The sequence below is a fragment of the Pygoscelis adeliae genome, unplaced genomic scaffold, assembly GCF_000699105.1.
Source record: "Pygoscelis adeliae isolate BGI_AS28 unplaced genomic scaffold, ASM69910v1 Scaffold77, whole genome shotgun sequence".
NCBI classification, from domain to species: Eukaryota; Metazoa; Chordata; class Aves; order Sphenisciformes; family Spheniscidae; genus Pygoscelis; species Pygoscelis adeliae.
The window spans coordinates 8,475,206-8,482,480 of NW_008825216.1; positions in this window are offsets into that span (position 1 = coordinate 8,475,206).

Below are 7,275 nucleotides of genomic sequence, written 5' to 3' on the forward strand. Positions count from 1 at the left end.
AAAGTGAGCCCTGGTGTAATCACGCCTTTCTGGCTCAAGCGTGCTAATCTGCTTTTTTTCCTAAATCAAGCCTACAAATATTTATGTTCAAGGTTTTCCAGTGGCAGTAGTTGGGGTACTTGTTCTTTAACAGGGGAAGGGCTGGAAGAGGAGAGAAGCACAGAACTGTACTTTTCTACCAGGAATGATCCCCCTCTCCTGGCCATCCTCCAGCCTCACTTGGGTCATTTAGGCTGGGGAGAGCCAAGGTACCGGGAAACAGCATGTTTAAATATGGTAAGTGAATTTATTAGTAGTGAACATACCAGGAGCCTGTATTTTTATCATGTTCTACTAAATTTATATTTATTCAGCTCAATAAAGACCCACAAGTCCTGAGGAAAGGATTACATAGCTAAAATGACTCTCATTAATTAAGTGTGTCCCAACTTTGACCCCTTCACTTCCTGCCATCAGTCAGAACCCTGATTTTAGGCTCCCCCTTACAACCTGTGGGATGTTTTTATTGGATAAAACACTTTAAGAAGGACATGGAAAGCTTGGGAGAAAACCCATAACTAGTTCTCCTCATGAAATACAAGTGTTTCAGCACACACTTTGCAAGGCACTAATGGAAGAAGTAAACCTCCTCACAACCTCACTTGAGAAGTTCATGCCACATCATTGATACTCCTTCCTCAGAAAAAGAAAGTAGTGTTTTAAAATAGAACAGAAAACTATTTCTACTTTTTTTTCATCCTGTTGGAGTCATTGCCAAGGCAGGCTTTCCATAATGAGGAAACCAACTCTGCTTTGCAGCCCAGTTTGACGCCTGCTAGGAGTTGCAGCCTGCCAAGTGAGCACTACCAGCCCTCCTGCTCTGCTCCCCTGGAGATGATAATTACACTGATGAAGTGATTATATGTCATTTAACTGTAAAAGAAGATTTTCCCTAACAGAGTGTAGGAGGAGAATTTTGCAAGGCAGTGTTAGAAGAGGCTCTCTTACCCCAGCTGACCTGATTTAGCAATATAAGGTACAGAGTACACCTGACTGAACAAGCAGCCCTCATCCCTTCCTTCCCAAACACAAGATAATCATCAACAATTGCTTCGAGGATACCAGCAATGCAGTGGTGCAATACTAGAAACGGTAGTTCGGTGCTTCTTCTCACATGGATGTGGGGGCATGATTTTTAAAAAATGACCGTTTATTATCATAATTTCTTTACTTAAGAAAAGAGAATTTTATAAGTTAAAAACCAAATACTGTTATAAAGGTCCATTTTTAAATAGTAATCACTATACCCTTGTAGCCCAGCACCTGTATCTACATTACCAACTGGAAGTATAAGTAACCTGTGAATAAACCCATTAATTGGATTTTTTCCCCATGTTGTAAAAACTGATTTATTCTAAACAGCCCTAGCAATATAGTTTTATATTTGAAAACAGAATCTAAAATTATCTCATTTGAAGCATTATTAAATAAGTAAACCGTAGAGATGAGCTTCAGCACAGAACAAGATCTTAAAACACTTAAAATCAATTCACTCTTCATGACAGTAAAAACACAGATGGATATAGCCATCACCATGGCACATATTTCAGCATGAAGTTGGCTTAAGTAATTTCAGCTGCAATTTTGGCTGCCTATTTTATCACATGTGACTAATTGAGAACTCAGAGCAGCCTCATCACAGAAAAGCCACATCCTCCAGCTGCCCCAAGGCTCTGTTGCACCACACACACAAGTGCTGATCATGCAGGGTGCATCCTTCACCTACAGCCTATTTGGTTTTTAGGAAAAAAATTCCCAGGAGAAAACTTGCCCCTAAGAATAGTTGTACTGTAAGCTTAAGCAGGGGAAGATATTGTTTTGGGGTGGGGTTTTTTGTTTGTTTTGGGTTGGTTTTGGGTTTTTTCCCACCTCTCGAACAGGGTCTGAAGCTGGCAGTCACCTCAGCAGTGGGGTGCTGCTCCCACCCTTGAGCAGTGGCCTCCAGCTCATCCAGGCTGCGTCCCAGGCACGGAGAACAAGCACCCGTGCAGCCCCACCGCGAGTCCAGCCGCCACTCTGCCAGAGTGTTTCACTCTGTTTTCCCTTGTCTATACAACTTTGGACATTATATGCTTTTCATAGCACAGGACTAGCTGTTTTCTACGCACATACAATATAGGCTGCGATAGGGACACAGCTTGCACCATTCCTACGTATATAGTTTAGAATAACAGGAATAACTGTGCTAACAAAAGCTTCAAGGGTTCAGACCTGCCCAACCGTAATCTAATCATGGCAGACAGGCCTTTTTGCATGTAAGGCAGGGAAAAGCAGTGATAACGGCAACAATTGGCTGGAATGCTTGCCTTCTACACTGACAAAATACTTTCTTTTTTCTTTGTTATAGGTAGCACCTCTTGCTTCAGTTCCTGCTGCCCAGCTGTTGCTTGGCTTGCCAACAATGGTTGTTAATCACAGTAGTTGCTAATTTGCCAATATTTATGTCTCAGCAATCCAAATTCTTTTCCAGATCCATTTTGCAAGTATTTTACTCTTCACTTCTTGACTTTGTCCATTATAATTCCTATGTCATGGTGTTCCTTTGGCCATTTATAAAGGAGGGTCTACCTTTTTCTTGTGGTTTTATAAATATTACATCGTTGCCTTACTTGCAGGTCCTCAGCTGGAAATACACACTTTTATTTTGATGCTTGATCCTACTCCAGATTTTACTGAGAGCTGCAGATGATGAAATGCCTCTAGCTCCATAATGTAATAATTGATACTAATTGATCAGGTTTTACATAGAAACTATTAATCTTGCAAATGATATATGCTGATCTTGTGCGATAAAGTGCCAGCTCCACAGTCAGTGTGAGAACTGTTGCCTGCTAGCGGCTATATTTTTGAGCACCGAGAAAAGTATTTCTGCGTTTCGTAAAATGTTTTCTAAAATGAGGTATAGCTGCTTCTAGAGTGATTTACTTGTTATGCATTTATTTCAGTTTTCTTTAGACTAATACTAAATTCATATTTCTACTAGGATGTCTCTGCAAACGTGTCAGGGCTGATCATGCATTTTACGGAGATTATTAATTATTTGTATGAGGCAGCCTCCCGAGTTACCATTCTGAAGTCTTCAGTCTACTTAGTTACTGCTGTATGCTCCACACGGAACAGAACTTCTCAAGCATCATGCCAGCACCCAGGGATAACGTATCTGTAATCAAAGATGCAAAGATAAATCAAGTGTCACATCAAGCTGTGCTCTTGCTTGGCAATTCGATATTGCAGGTTGATTAAATGTCATAGTCAATGGTTCTAGTCAATCTTCCCATCTACCTACCAGATGATTTGCGTCCACTTTAATGAACAGGTATTTCATTACAAGGTCTAAGAAGACTGTCATAGTGATACATCTTTTCTTCATATTTTTCTGCAACTTTGGAACTACCACAGCAGGGAAAGAATAACTACTTCAGTCCTGAAGTCACAGTTTCTTGAACAGCTTCTTTAATTGTTGTTCCCTTGTCTGGCACGCAACACTCCAAATAATGTTTTCCTGCAATTCTGTCCACAGCTGGGAAAAGGCACCATCATTTTTCCCCCGCAGATGTTTGTTAACAGTTATATCAGATACATCCCTTAGGACTGACTTCATATCTTACGCCAGAAGTTTAACTACTGCATAGCACTAGTAGATTGTTCTGCAATGTCCATAACACATTTGTCGTCACTGGTTTTATTGCCAGACAGGTAGTACATTCCTCTCTCCCTGACAGGGACGTGCCATCATGTATGTGCCTGCAAAGGCATGTCAAGAGGAAGAAAGAGATGGCCTAAAAGGAGGAAAATTGCAGGCCGCTTTACCCAGCAGCTGGATCTGCATCTGTTGAGGTCAAGAAGTGCTGGTTCCTGAGCCGCAGTTCTGGGATGAGGAGAACAGGAAGGGCCATACGTCCCCCGCAGCTGGACACAGAAACGGGGAATGTGGGATACGGAGACTCTCTTCTGGGGGAGAGACAGTATTCTTTTGCTAAACAGACCCATCACCCAACAGCTCCCCTCCTCACAGAGACAAAATCCAAGACACTGCAAAAAATTACTAAGGCTCGCCCAGCCCTGCTACCTTATGTATGTGGCCTTGTGGGCAAAAACGCCAGCGCTAGCACTGAAGATTTGTGGAACAAACGCTGAGGGAGCCAGGGGTGCTCTCCTCCATCCCCCCAGCTGCAGGCAGCAGCTCGGGAGAGCACAGATGTGTGCTGGCAGCAAGGGATGATAAGCTGCAGAAATGGTATCTACAGAAAGCCCCTGCTATTAGAGAGTGTCCCATGTAGAGTAACTGCTGGACGACCCTAGAGCCTACCTGCTAAAAACAAGGACGGTAATTCAAGTGCACCAGCTTGCTAACCTAGTGAGGAAGAGTTTGAAGTAAAGATGGCCAGTAACAAAAAAAGTCAGTGAGTGAGTTAAAAAAGCAGTGACCTGGCCAGGGGCTGAGGGAAAACAAGGAGAATACCTGGGCAGCCTAACAAACTTCAGCAGCATCTCCTCGCAGAGGTCAGAAGTACAAGGCTAACAAGAAACAAATGAAAGCAACGGGAACTCCAGGAAGAAATTCCAGGAAATGGCAGGGAGGGGTTTTGTGAAGATAATCTAAGGGATAAAAGATTGCAGGGGATCTGTCTGTTTGAAAACCAAACCACCTACAATTATCTGTTCTGACTGGAAGAAACATAGGAGCCATCCTCAGACGTAGGTGGCTTGGCTTATTCACAAGCACCTCATGACCTAAAAATCAAAAGGGAACATACAGTAAATAGACAAAAGGACATATGAATAGATGAAAATAAAGAAACAGTGTCAGCCTGCAGATAACAGAATCAGAAAGATTTGGGCATGAAATCAGTTTCAACTATCATGGGACATAAAAGACAACTAAAGAAGTTTGATAAAAGCATTAGAAATTAAAATAAGACAAAGGAAACTGCAATGCAGAAAGAGCCCATAACAGGAAAAGGCGTAAGTATGATAATAATAATTCAAAATACATCTAAATTCAGTGTGAAAAATGGATAGAAACATAGTTCAGACAAGGAAAAGAACAGGTGAAATATATTTTAGAAAAAAATGTGTGGCAGGACCCAATGAAACTTGCTCTGAGGTCCACCAGACCCTAGCAGAAGCAGTCTGAGATCGTCAGTGATTATCCTCCAGCTCACGGAGAGGACGGGGCAGTCCAGCACTGGAGAAGAGCACAGGTCTGAAGAGAAGGGGTTAGCAACAACCCAGCAAATTATAAGTCAATTGGCCTAATTCTGATATCCAAAAAAAAAATGCTAGAATAATTTATTAAACAATCAGTTAATGTCCACTCAAGGAACAACATGCTTAAAAGCACACCTAACATGGACTTGTCAAGAGCAACTCATGTCAAATCCCATCCAATTTCTCTATTGAACAGGCTAAGGGGGTAAAAGGGAGGCTGTGAATGGGATCAGTTAAGGGGGTCTTTTGATATAAGAAACCTAAAAAAGGTATGCAAATAAAACCACTATAAATACACACAGAACTGCAGCAAAAGCAAACTTCAAATCATTGCTAACTGCTTTTGTTGTATAACTGGTAGGGCCTGTCATGTGGAACTGGTTTCTTCTGGGCACATTCCTAGTTAATGTTTTTTCCATTAACGACTTTGAAAACAAAGTGGGATACTCTCAAAACTAGAGAAGGGCACTGCACTGCTGGTAAGGCTTTGACTGAGACGTGATGACCCTTGTTGGGGCTACGCCTTAAGAAAGTTGTAAACAAAAATGGAGTAAGCAAAAGGTTAAAAGATTTAAAAGGCGCAGCCTGTGAGAAAAGGCTGAAAGAACTTGTTTACTCCAGGAAGAAAGGCTAAAGAACAACGCCTTCCAGTGCAGACAAAAGATTTTTTTCTTCTCCATACATAGCATTAAGAAAAAAATCGATGACTTTTCAGTAAAGGAGAAAAAGGCTACATTTTTAGGTAAAACTGTAGCTGTAATATTAATGACTGAGCCTGGCCATACAGGACATGTGGAATCCCACTACATGAGATTTTGTTTGAACACACAGAACTGATTTCCATAGACCTTCCTTCTGTCGGCACAAGTCATATCAACTAGAATAAAAGATTCTTTGACACCTCGTTCAGATTCACATTGCTGCTTTTAAATGAGGAGTCTAAATAGTCCACAGAAATATGTTGGGCTACATTTTGGCTTTTCATAATGCAGTACACCATGGGGATGTTGTGGTTTAACCCGGCAGGCAGCTAAACACCACACAGCTGTTTGCTCACTCCCCCCTGCCTAGTGGGATGGGGGAGAGAATCAGGGGAAAAAAGTAAAATTCGTGGGTTGAGATAAAGGCAGTTTAATAGGACAGAAAAGGAAGGGAAAATAATAATAATGATAATAATGATAAAAGAATATACAAAATAAGTGACGCACAATGCAACTGCTCACCACCTGGCGACCGATGCCCAGCCAGTTCCCAAGCAGTGGTCACTGCCCTCCGGCCAACTCCCCCCAGTTTATGTACTGAGCATGACGTCACATGGTATGGAATGTCCCTTTGGCCAGTTTGGGTCAGCTGTTCTGGCTGTGCCCCCTCCCAGCTTCTTGTGCTTCTTGTGCACCTCCAGCCTGCTCAGTCGGTAGAGCACGGGAAGCTGAAAATTCCTTGGCTAGTGTAAGCACTACCTAGCAACAACTAAACCATCGGTGTGTTATCAACATCATTCTCATCCTTAATCCAAACCACAGCACTGTACCAGCTACTAGGAAGGAAATTAACTCTATCCCAGCCAAAACCAGGACAGGGGATTAAAACTCTTTCTCCCACACAGCAAAGCCAGGGGTGGTTGTGGGGTGTCATATCATGTGCTGCGGATATAGAAAAAGGAGAGGATGTGTATACGTGATGCTTTTCCTCAAACCTGCAGCTCTCCAAGCAAGCACTCAGGGGGAGAAGGGTGCAGAGCTCTTACTCTTCCCCTCCCCCCCCCCCCCTCGAGATCCTGCAGGGAAGAGGAGGGAAGCAGAAGGAAATGAAGCATCCGTGACCTCCAGGGCTTCTTGCAGAGCGTAGGTATGCCCAGGCTGCACTCTCAGCCCAGTTCTAGACTGTAAAAACTGAGGCTGCAAGTCTTTGGAAAGCAGAGGAGATAAACATCCATTTTCACTATCTCTAGTGCACTGACCAAAGATAAAAGAAGTAATTCACATACAGGTATTTGTTTGTATGGCCCAAATTTTATGGAGATGG